This window comes from Lonchura striata, chromosome 4, assembly GCF_046129695.1.
Source record: "Lonchura striata isolate bLonStr1 chromosome 4, bLonStr1.mat, whole genome shotgun sequence".
NCBI classification, from domain to species: Eukaryota; Metazoa; Chordata; class Aves; order Passeriformes; family Estrildidae; genus Lonchura; species Lonchura striata.
This window is the reverse complement of record NC_134606.1, coordinates 76,940,131-76,952,508: the sequence shown is the minus strand read 5'-3', so window position 1 is coordinate 76,952,508 and position 12,378 is coordinate 76,940,131. Positions and strand designations below refer to the sequence as shown.

Genomic DNA, 12,378 nt, shown 5'->3' with positions numbered 1-12,378 from the left:
TCACAGAGCCCTGCAATACTTCCCAAGAGCTCACAAGCACAGAAAATCCAGGCCATCAGCTGTTGGTGACAAGGGCTTGGCATACGCTGAGTGGATTCCCTAAAGCACAGAAACAACAATGGATGCTTACAATTGCACCAAAACCTGAAACCTGAGCAAGAACAACTGCTTTTGTCCACTGCTCACCTGGCACACTTGGCCTTGACTGCTGCTAACTGCCTGGAGCTCCTAAAAATAAAGGCAAAGAACACTGCTCTAACACGGTCACCCTTTAGGCTGCCCCTGCAAATGCAAACAATGACTGACCTGATCATGGGAAAACCCTCACCCAGGACTGGGGCTCTCTGCCACTGATCTGAACTGTCTGCATCTGAAAGGAAGTTAGGACTAGTGTCAAAAGGCTGCAGGACAACTTAACAGCACCAAACATATTATGTCAATCTCCCCATATAATCTAGAGCCCAACTACACCCTGCATTACAAATTTCAAGTCCCCAGGACTTGTGCTACTACAGGCTATGCAGCAGGGCAGAGCAGTTGTGGGACAAATACGTGCAGACACCTGTGACACAGGACAGGGAGAGAGAGCTTTTGAGGAGAAGAAAGGACTGAGAGACCCAAAGAACACAGAGTGCACCAGAGACAAGTGACAGGACACACACCGGAACTGCTCTGCCCTGAGCACCTCAGCACTGTGATCAAAACAGACACTTTCCCTTTAGGTGGCCTTAGGAGACACTTCTTGGACATCCCCATCTCCAAAACTGACTCAAAAACCCCTCCTGGGGAGTCCCAAACCGGCACCTCTCTTCCATCCCCTCTGTGGGTGGTAGCCCTCCACTTATCTTGCACATATCTGGGGATGCAAATCCCCATCAGGTGCAGAACGAGGCCTCCTGCCTGTCTGGGAAGTTCCAGTTGTCACCAGGTTGTTATCTCTTGCTCTGCCAAGAGAAAGAAAACCAAATGTCAGTGCACTACCTTAACAGCACATGGGGCAGAACCTGACAATTCTGCTACTCACCGTCTCCCAAGAAGTTTTGGGCCACACACCTCAGGCACGCTTGGATTCTGACAACGTCATCTCAAGGCACACCTAGGTTAAGGGCAGACAAGGTGACATGGCACTGCTGCAACTTGAGGGTACCCTCGCTCCTCTTCCCTGCCTCACCGCAACTCCTTGCCCATTCCTGTGGGTTACCAGGAGGGGACCTTGAAATGCAAAATTGGAAGGCTCTGTCACAGGGTCCTGTAATGCTTCTGGCAAGACCACACGTGCATGAAACCCGGTCCATCAGCCAGTTGGAGACAGAGGTATGAGTACTCCAAGTGGATTCCCTAAAGCACACAAACAACAGTGGATGCTTATAGTTCCACCAAAAACTAAAAGCTGAGCAAAAACAACTGCTTTGGTCCACTGCTCACCTAGCACAATGGGCCTTGACTGCTGCTATCTGCCTGGACCTCCTAAAAATAAAGGCAAAGAACACTGCTGTAACACGGTCACTATTTAGGCTGCTCCTGCAAGTGCAAACAATGACTGACCTGATCATGGGAAAACCCTCACCCAGGACTGGGGCTCTCTGCCACTGATCTGAACTGTCTTCATCTGAAAGGAAGTTAGGACTAGTGTCAAATGGCTGCAGGACAACTTAACAGCACCAAACATGTTATGTCAATCTCCTCATACAATCTAGAGCCCAACTACACCCTGCAAATTACAAATTCCAAGTCCCCAGGACTTGTGCTATTACAGGCTGTGCAGCAGGGCAGAGCAGCTGTGGGAAGAATATGTGCAGACACCCGTGACACAGGACAGGATGTGACAAACCAGGGGACAGGACAGGGAGAGAGAGCTCTTGATGAGAAGAATATCTGCAAGGACCGAGAGACCCAAACAACACAGAGGACACCAGAGACATGTGACAGGACACTCATCGGAACTGCTCTGCCCTGCATGCCTCAGCACTAAGATCAAAACAGACACTTTTCACCTTTAGATGGTCTAAGGAGACACTTCTTGGACGTCCCCAATTCCAAACTGACTGAAAAACCCCTCCTGGGGAGTCCCAACCTGGCACCTCGCTTATCACGCCCCTCTGTGGGTCATAACCCTCCACTTATCTTGCACATATCTGGGGATGCAAATCCCTGTTGGCTGCAGAAGAACGCTGTCTCCCTGTCTGGTAAGTTCCAGCTGTCACCTCTTGGTCTGCCAAGGGAAAGAAAACTAAACATCAGTGCACAATCTGAACAGCACATCGGCCAAAACCTGGTAAATCTGCTACTCACCATCCTCCTCAGAATGCCCGGGTTCTTGGCCCTCACGCTTTGGGCGTGCTTGGATTCTGACACCGTCATCGCAGGGGACACCTGGGTTAAGGGCAGACAAGGTGACATGGCATTGCTGAAACACCAGTGGAATCTCATTCCTCCCCGACTCACCGCAACACCTTGGCCGTTCCTCAGGGCTACCAGGATGGGACCTTGAAATGCAGGATTGGAAGGCTCCATCACAGGGTCCTGCAATGCTTCCAGCGAGATCCAAAGTGCATGAAACCTGGTCCATCAGCCAGTTGGTAACGGAGATATGCACACTCCGAGTTGATTCCCTAAAGCACACAATCAAGAATGAATGCTTAGAATTGCACCAAAAATTGAGACCTGAGCAAAACCAACTGTTTCTGTCCACTGCTCACCTGGCACACTTGGCCTTGACTGCTGCTACCTGTCTGGACCTCCTAAAAATAAAGGCAAAGAACACTGCTGTAACACAGTCACCATTTAGGCTGCCCCTGCAAATGCAAACAATGACTGACCTGATCATGGCAACACCCTCACCCAGGACTGGGGCTCTCTGCCACTGATCTGAACTGTCTGCATCTGAAAGGAAGTTAGGACTAGTGTCAAATGGCTGCAGGACAACTTAACAGCACCAAACATGTTATGTCAATCTCCTGATACAATCTAGAGCCCAACTACACCCTGCATTACAAATTTCAAGTCCCCAGGACTTGTGCTACTACAGGCTATGCAGCAGGGCAGAGCAGTTGTGGGACAAATACGTGCAGACACCCGTGACACAGGACAGGGAGAGAGAGCTTTTGAGGAGAAGAAAGGACCGAGAGACCCAAAGAACACAGAGTGCACCAGAGACAAGTGACAGGACACACACCAGAACTGCTCTGCCCTGAGCACCTCAGCACTGTGATCAAAACAGACACTTTTTGTCTTTAGATGGCCTTAGGAGATGCTTCTTGCACATCCCTGCCCCCAAAGCTGATTCAAAAGGCCCTCCCAGTACCCCACTTTCACCCCCACTGTGGGCCTTAGCCCTCCACTTATCTCTCAGGCATCTGGGGATGAGAATCCACGTCGCGTGCCAATGGAGGCTGCCTCGCCTGCGGGGAATGTCCTATGGTCACCGGGCTGTGGTCCCGTGCTCAGCTACAATCGAGAACACCAAACATCACTGCACGATCTTAGCTGCACAGCAGCCACAACCCAGCAATTCTGCTGCTCACCATTATTCTCCTGAGAACGCCGGGCTCCTCGGGCCGCACGCTTCGCCCACGCCCTCCTGGCAGGGTCTGCCTGGCTGAAGAGCAGGCGAGGTGAGGTGGCGTTCCCAAAACTCGAGTGGACCCTGGTCCCCCTCACTAGTAGTTCCCCCACTTACAGCAACTCCTCGGCCGCTCCTGAGGCTCCCTGGTGCCACCTTCTAGTGACAAAGATCAAGGCTTCGTCGTAGAGCCGTGTGCCGCTCCCCGAATTCCCAGGAGAGCGAAGGAGCGGCTCTGCGGCCGCTTGCAGGGGGGACTCGCTGGTACACGAGTGGACTGCCTAACGCACACAAACATGAATGGATACTGAGAGTTGCAGCAGAGACACTACAGCTGCAGGCACACAAATCCATAAATAAATAAACTAATGAAATGCAAAAATTCTACCAAAATATTAATTTAATTTACCCAGTATCCAAATTGCCAAATAGATTAACAGAGACACCCTGTCCTATCCCCTCAATTACACCTCTAAAATCTATGCCAAACAAATCCTGAAAACTAAGAAAACCCTGCCTGTATTGAAATAAAAACAAAAAAAAGTCTTGTAAACATTATAAATTCATTAACCTAACACATCAGAACCATAAAAATATTAAACCTTTATGAACACCAGTATGCACTACCCTCGTTTCAACGTATAAAAGTAAAGCTATCCCTACTACTACCTAACACAAATATCACAAAATATAGCAGTAAGAAAAAAAAAATAATCCTCACTATAACTAGAATTTTTTTTTTTAAGCCAAAAAAATTCATACATTCTAAATAGGAACTTCCTCAAAATCAAGTATTTCAATAAACCCAAAAAACTCTAACATATTTCAAATAACTACAAAAAGGCTAAAAAACATAAAACAATCAAGCAACCCACCACAACTATCTAAAACTATCTACAATAAACCTTCTTTAAAAAAACCCAACAAATACTCCTTACCACCTCAACAATACATCACCAGCGACACCAAACAACTCAAAATACTCTAACTCCCATCCAAAAAATGCTCTATCAACCGAAACACTAAAACTCATCTAAAACACCCGCTTACCCTTCAATAACCTCCTCTAACCTACACACAAATCTAAAACCAATAAGAATTAACTATAAACTATCATACCTTAAAGAACTCCACCATTAAACACTACCGTACCAGACTTACTATAAATCAAAAACCCCAAAAAAACACACCACTGTTAACATCACCAAAACATTTTTCTCTATTCCTCTAACAACCAAATACAAACCTCGATTTACCTTCACTTGAAAAACATACAATACATCTACAACCAACTGCCCCAAAAATAAGAACACAGTCCTACCATCCAGCATAAATTCATCCAAATGAAACTTAAAAAAATAAAGCTCCAAAACATCTGTAATAATCCAGCAACATTAGATGAAAAGTATAACAAAAATACTTTTAAAATCATCCAAATTCTTCTAAAAGACTATTACACCACAAAAAAAAAAAAAAAAAAAGAAAGCAAAATCAAAAAGCATCAAAGTCCCACCAATTTCATCAAAAACAGCCAGAATGGCTCCACGAGCCAACAAAAAAAGCCCAACCTATAAGAAAATGCCAAACCACCTCAGAAACAAACAATAAAACACAGCCCCTCTTACCATGGTATTATTTTAGTACTATGATTAAAATACACATTCTATACAAAAATGTCCTCTACCCTGCCATCAATGCCACATAAAGCAAATAAATTAACTGTTATCATACAGGACATCCATATAAAAAAATCTCAATCGCCCTAAAACCTTAAAAATAATTAAAAATTAACCCCAAAATGAAAACTTTAACAAAAGAAACCCAAAAACAAACAACAGAGACTAAAAATACACCACCATAGAACTAACTACCAGCAAAAACAACCCCACACTACACTCTTTTCACTAACAGTTGTCAGTGAGACACATCACAAAAATGAAACAAAAATAAAAATCAGCCCTAGAGAAACCCACAAAACAAATCACAAAACCCACTAGAAAAAGAAGTCCAACCAACTTACTAAACTTCAAACCATACAACAGACCCTGAAAGCTGCTAAAAATTAAAACCATACCTCTACACTAACTCAAAGAGTAACCAGTATTCTGCTAAGTTAGCTTTAAAAATCAAAGTAATAAAGGAGATTAACAAAAACCTAAACCACTAGACAATAAAAAGAGAAGCACCCACATAAATAACTACCTAAAAAAATCCACCGTATAAATACACAAGTTCCTAAAAAAAACACTAATAAAAAGCAACCAACAAATACATCAAACTGAAACAAAAACCCAAATAAATACAGTAACAACAACAAAAAATTATTCCTAACTCAATAAACCCATAATGCCTCAAACCATCAAAATACAAATACCACAGCAGAGCTTCACAGGGGGAGCGGCCGCCCATTCTCTTCCCTCTCGCAGCCCAGCACGGCACCGCTCGGGGTGCCGCGGCGAGGGGAGTGCCTGCCGCGTCACAACAAGAAATAAACACGTCACCAAAAGAGAAATGTAACCACAAACAATAAGTCCCAAATTACCGGTAACAATAAAACGTCCAGAACAATTAAACAAACCAAATGAATAAAACCTCTATCGGAAAATTTAAAAAATGCAATTACCAAGATTAAAAAAAAACCTCACTAATTCACTACAGCACACTACCTCAAGCCCACCAAAACTAACACTACATACTCATGCTAATAAAAGCCACCACAACCTAATTAAAAACCAACCCTGTACTTCAGGCTACGACCCATAAAAATCAGTGTAAAACCTTAAAAAAACATATCCTTTAAGAAGATAACTACAATCATATTTTCACAATATGAAAATAATCAAAACAAAACAAACATCCAACATATCGCACAAAAAAAAAAAAAATCCAACAACAAACTCAATCCAATAAAACCCTTGTCACAGCACCTGAACCAAGAACCGTAACAACCAACAAGTACACCGTGACCGTTCTCATACACCAACTACGAACAAAACAAAACGACCCAAAAAATTCCTCAGGAGCGCCTCAAAAGCAGCGCAGCGAGGGAGGCTGGAAGATGCGGAGCCGCGCTCCCGGCCCCGGGCGCAGCGCGGCTCCGGCAGGAAAGCGGCTCCTCCGGCAGGCAGAGGCGGCGCCGCGCCGGCAGACCCCCGCCCGCTGCCCCCGGCCCGGCGGGGCCGGCACCGGGCCCGGGGGGCCCCGGCGGCGCCCGAGCCCCGCGCCCGGAGCGGACGGAGCGGCGGCACCGGCCGGCACCGGCCCCGCCCGCGCCGCCTCCCCCGCCCGCCGGCCCGGCCAAAGCTCCGCTCGGCTCCGCACGGCTCGCACCGGCGCGGCTCCGGCGGGCCCGCGGCAGCCCAGCCGCGCCCAGCTCCCCTTCCGCCCCGGCCAGCCCCGGCACTGCCGGCAGGGCTCCGCGCCGCACCCTTCGCTGCCGGGCCGGGGACAGAAGAAGCGCCCCGAATGCAGCGGCACAGCCCGACCCCCGCCCTGCCAGCGCTGCCACGGCTGCAGCTCCCTTCCTCTGCAGCCCCGACTCTGACGCCACGCTCCGGCGCTCACCTCACCCCAACAAGGGAAAAGAAATGTAGGCTTCCCTTCAATCGCGTCCTCTAGAAGAGAAGAAAAGAAGCGGCTTTCCTCAAACGATGGCAAAAGGGGGCTTTTTACCTCAGTCCAAACCCCTTAAAAGGGGGAACAACAGGACTGCCCCCTCCAATTCAACCTCAGGATGACGAAATTTCAAAGGGATAGGAGAAAAGTCCGGCTGTAAAGGCGCACCGACTGCTTCTCGGCACAAAGGTTTGTCCCTCGGCTCCTCCTCTGAGCAAGGCTCCACGTATCCAGGTGGGTTTCCAGGTGATTCCCCGGACCCTGTCCGAAGCGCCCACCGTCCTTCCAGGAGACAGCCCCGGGAGCCCCCCAAAAACTCCTCTTCTCCAGGAGCTCCGTGCAAAAGCGATGTGAGGAAAACCCCCTAAATCAGCCGCCGGAGGAGCCACCCCCTCCTCCTCATCATCCTCACAGCTCACACCTGCCGCTGTTGCCACCCTCCAACAGCGTCTCTCCATCTCCAGCACACAGCCCACTTCTCACAGACACTGATCCATTGGAAATCTGCTACGGGTGTCGGCTTTTCTTAATCCGTCTGGTTACACGATTAAAACACATATATGCATTGATGGTCATTGGGAGAAAGCTTTCCCCTGGAGAAAACAGTCCTTTTGCTGGCACACTTTGATACACCTTCGCAAAAAGCAGAATCAGCACCAATTCCTAAGACCCCTGCCGAGGAACTCAGCCCTCCTTGGGACACCCAAAGCAGCAGACCTCGAAAAAGGAGGGGAAAAGTCAAGCTTGGAGTGGAAAAAGAGGATAGAAGTACAGCAGCCTTTAAAAATGCCTGCACGGAGCAATAGTGGGAACCAGTCACATTTCTTCTTTCCTTGCTTTCTGTGATGACATAAATAGGAAGTAAGAACACGTTAAACAAAAGGCAGAGCTAGGATTTGACAGGCCTTCATTTTGGCAGGCGCCCCGAGCCCCGCGGCTGCGGGGGAAAGAAGCGAAGGGGCGACGGGAAGAGAGGAGGGAGAGCGGGACATGCGAAAGGGCGGGGAGGGAGGTCGGGCTGCGGAGGAAAGCGGGCGGGGAAGGGAAAGGCCGGCAGGGCAGCAAGAGGGACGGGGCACAGAGGAGGGAGAGAGGGGGAATGGAACGGAGCAGCGGGGCAGGGACAGGACAGGAAGGAGTGAGGGCAGTGGGGGTCGCGTTTGGGCGGGAGAGGAGCGGAGGGTCTGGGGGAGGAGGAATAAAGGGTAGCGGGAAAGGGAGGGAACGGAGCTGCTGTGGGGAGAGCGGGAAATAGGGGAAAGAGAGAAAGAAGAGGAATACGGGGAGGAGGAAGGAGGGGTAGAGAGAGGGACAGGAGGGGGAGCCTCGCTGAGCCCCGGCTCCACCCCGAGCCCGCCCCCTGCCCCGCCCTGCCCGGGATGCTGCGCTCGGCGGAGCCCGGCTCGGTTCGGCTCGGCTCCTCGGCTACGCTCGGCGATTCTCGGCTGAAGTGGGCTGGATTCGCCTGTTGGGCGCAGCTCGGCTCCGCTCCGCTCGGCTCGGCTGAACTCGGCTCCGCTCGGTTCCGCTCGGCTCGGCTCCGCTCGGCTCGGCTGAACTCGGCTCCGCTCGGTTCCGCTCGGCTCGGTTCCGCTCGGCTCGGTTCCGCTCGGCTCGGCTCCGCTCCGCTCGGTTCCGCTCGGCTCGGCTCCGCTCCGCTGGGTTCCGCTCGGCTCGGCTGAACTCGGCTCCGCTCGGTTCCGCTCGCCTCCGCTCTGCTCGGTTCCGCTCGGTTCCGCTCGGCTCGGCTGAACTCGGCTCCGCTCGGTTCCGCTCGGTTCGGCTCGGCTCGGCTCCGCTCCGCTCGGTTCCGCTCGGTTCCGCTCCGCTCCGCTCCGCTCCGCTCGGTTCCGCTCGGCTCGGCTCCCCGCGGGCGGCGCCGCCTCCTCTTCAGCGCGCACGGCTCGGGGCTGTCCTGCTGCCGAGCCCCGCGGGCGGCCCGGCCGTCGCACCTCAGAGAAAGCAGTTTCCGTGTTAAACCCTTCTTATCCCATAAGGAGATCACTTCTCTACCTCCTTCGTCTTCTCATTTTTCTTCTTGGATTTCAAAATCCGACTTACAAAAGCCTACTCCTAAAACAGACTTGATAAGTAGTCAATAGAAGTAGTCCTGTCAATTTCATAACCTAAAGGCATACTTATGTTTCCACTATGGTCCTACTCACTGTGTCAAACCTTATTTAAAATACTCAAAAAAACTCCCCCAAAACCCCAAGATAAATAGTTCCACAACCAAACCAAAACAAGTAACACTAACTAAAACCACCCATCGAAACACACCGTGTTTATCGGCCACCAATCCTAAAAAATCTAATTTTCTACATGCCTTGTTAGTATACCTCTTCACAACTAATCTTATCCCTCACAGATTTTAATTTGAAATAAAAAATCCCACACATAACATAAGCAAAATATCATTTATACACTCTTACCCCAAATTACAGTTAAACCACAAAAATTAAAATAACTAAAATCATTACAAATAAATAGTGTATAATATTTAGTTACAAAAAAACCGCCAAAACCACAAAGAACCTACCTCAAATTATCAAACCTACATTTTAAAACAATTAATCCAACTAAGACACAACATAACAATAATACATTAAAAAAATACCCAATTACTACAACAAAAAAATTACTTCACAATATAAATTCCCACGATAGTGACGAACTGGGTCCATTGCCCACTTGCTGATGTGGCCTCAGTGTAACACACGTGGACCGCCTCATGCACACAAACAGGAATGCAGGCTAAGAGCCGCACCCAAAACCAAAAGCTGAGCAGTAACGAGTGCTGCCAGGCACCTTGCCCACTCACCTTGACTGCTGATATCTGGCTTTAGTTCCTGAAAAGAAAGATAAAGAACAATGCTGTACCACAGAGTCACCATTTAGGCTTCCCCTGCAAAGACAAACAGTGACTGACCTCAGGGGAGCCCCCTCAGCCAGGATGGGGCCCTCTGCTAGAGATTCCATCCAGCTGCCTATGAAAGAATGTTAGGACAAAAGTCGGAGCACTGCAGGATAACTTAACAGCGCCAGATATCCTTTATCCATCTACAAATCCCATCCTGAGACCAAACGCAAATTTCCAGGATAACTTAACAGCTCCAGATAGCCTTTATCAATCTACAAATCCCAACTAGAGACCAAACACAGCCGACATTAAAAACTTCCAGGCCCCAGTTCATGCCCCATTATATACCTACACCAGGCTATGCAGCAGGGCAGAGCAGCTCCAGGCCCAATACCCAGGCACCCGTGACACAGAACAAGACAAACCAGGGGACACAAGAGGGGGAGAAAGCTCCGGCCAGGCGAGAAGAATGCCCTCAGGACCCAGAGATTGCAGAATGAGAACACCTAGGTGAGACTGATGGAGCGCCCCTAAGGCTCCGAGAACCCTGCAGGAACAAGAAGGTGCCTGAGTGACCTATTCCAAGCAAGGCAGAGACAGATGCCCGAGAATCCTACGCTCAGAACGCTCGAGGGATCATGGCATCGCTACAAGTCCTAACCTGCTGGAACGGGTCGCTGCAATGCACAGCTGTCGAGAAGAGCTCAGAACAAGACCTCAAAAGACAACTCAGGGGATGCTTCAAAAGAGAGATGCTGTGCAGGTGCTTGTCCGGGCTCCCGAGCCAAAGCTTGGACGGACCAGCACTGGGCCAAGGAACACAGAGATCAGAGCTGCAAAGAGGGACACCTGGGCTTCTGATAAGCCCCTCAAAGGACTAAAGCAAAAGACACACAAAAGACACACATGCTACAGAAAAAATTGAAAAGGCAGACTTAATTAAAAAATATCATTAAAGGATACCGAGTACCAATAGAAAAAACAAACAATTTGGATTTTTAAATTGTGCTTTGGGCCTATTTGTTTTCTTTGCCTGCCAGGCTGAGATGATCTGGTAAAACCTGTTACTCCTGGGCATTTTGTATAAATAAGCCAGCTCTAGAAGACACACTATAGCTCTTAAAAACTTGTCACACAACATAGAGTCATGGTGAGGTAGGGTAAATTTTAGATAAATTACCCTTTATTTCCTTTATTCAAGAAAAAATCAGGTTCTGCAACTGTATATTTAAAAAAAAACCTGGCCTATTGCTAATAAAACACATCACTGTTCTGTGACAAATGGATATTTTTATTTGTCCATATTGAACTGGAGAATGGCTGTAATACCTTTTAAGAAGGAATTCTTTCTATAGTAAAAAAGAATTACTTTCAAAATAAGCACCTTGTCTTTTTCAGATGTTGGTAGCAGATGAAATGATATGGAGAGACTGTTCTTTGGTGATTTCACTACTCTCAGTTTGTTTTTGCTCTTACAGTTAAATGCAAAACTTAGGACTTTGTTTATTTCTCTTTTGTTTGCAGTCATCGTTTGGAATTTTTCAAAGACTTGACCTGAAAGATGTAGATTCCAGATTAGCAAGGTTTTCCTTGTCACCAAAATCATGGCTCAGTCTGAAAATCAACTGCAAAGCATGTGGATCTGTTGAGTCTAAATGTATGACTGGCTTGGAGTCTTTCATCTGTGCAAGAGATGAATCAGCTGCTACCAGTGAAGGAAATAAATGTACTGAAATTGCAGCTGTGCTTCTGTGAGAGCTCTGAAGTCTGACAAGGCCAATACCTGGATTGAATCTTTTGGTTTTCTACAGGTGCTGCATTTCCGTTGTGCTTTCACTGCTGCTTGTTTGTTTGTTGACTGCTGAATGAGATCCGTATGTGCCTAGGTTTTTGCTTACAATCAAGAGGAAGAATGTAGCTATCAGGGATTTTGAAAGCTCAGTACTTGCCCTGGAAGAGGTGGAACACTGCCCTTTCCTGGATGTTCCTGTGCCTGAAGTTTTCCCTTGCTTAATGCCAAAGGGGGAACTACTTCTGTCTCACAGACCTCTCTGTGGAGCTCCTAATGGTGTTTAGGTGCAGAGGATATATTTACAAAAGGTTTTATGTGTTTCAGGTGAAGTTTCTAGGACAAATCATGCATAGTAAAATCTTTTGGTATAGTTGTATGCCATTGGGTTTTTTCTAAGATTTGTTACATCACTTTAAGAATTAATCTCACATGTCTGAGGAGTTTTTTTTCATGCCACTGAGGGCTGGAGACACACTAGGTGTATATTTTCTGTGTTTGAGCACAAGTCATTTTAACAATAGTGAATATTCTTAGGTGGCAACATCCAAT

At 47.9% G+C, this 12,378-nt stretch overlaps 2 long non-coding RNA genes across 2 annotated transcripts; both read right to left on the bottom strand.

Annotated features, from left to right (window-relative positions):
• Positions 1–21: 21 nt before the first annotated feature.
• On the bottom strand, positions 22–414 carry LOC144246145 (uncharacterized). Its single transcript, XR_013339831.1, has 3 exons — positions 307–414; positions 187–228; positions 22–99 (listed from the first exon to the last, which is right to left on the bottom strand). It is a non-coding gene; the product is annotated as an uncharacterized LOC144246145 (long non-coding RNA).
• Positions 415–1,186: 772 nt separating this feature from the next.
• LOC144246144 (uncharacterized) lies at positions 1,187–1,718 on the bottom strand. Its single transcript, XR_013339830.1, has 3 exons — positions 1,546–1,718; positions 1,426–1,467; positions 1,187–1,338 (listed from the first exon to the last, which is right to left on the bottom strand). It is a non-coding gene; the product is annotated as an uncharacterized LOC144246144 (long non-coding RNA).
• Positions 1,719–12,378: the final 10,660 nt, after the last annotated feature.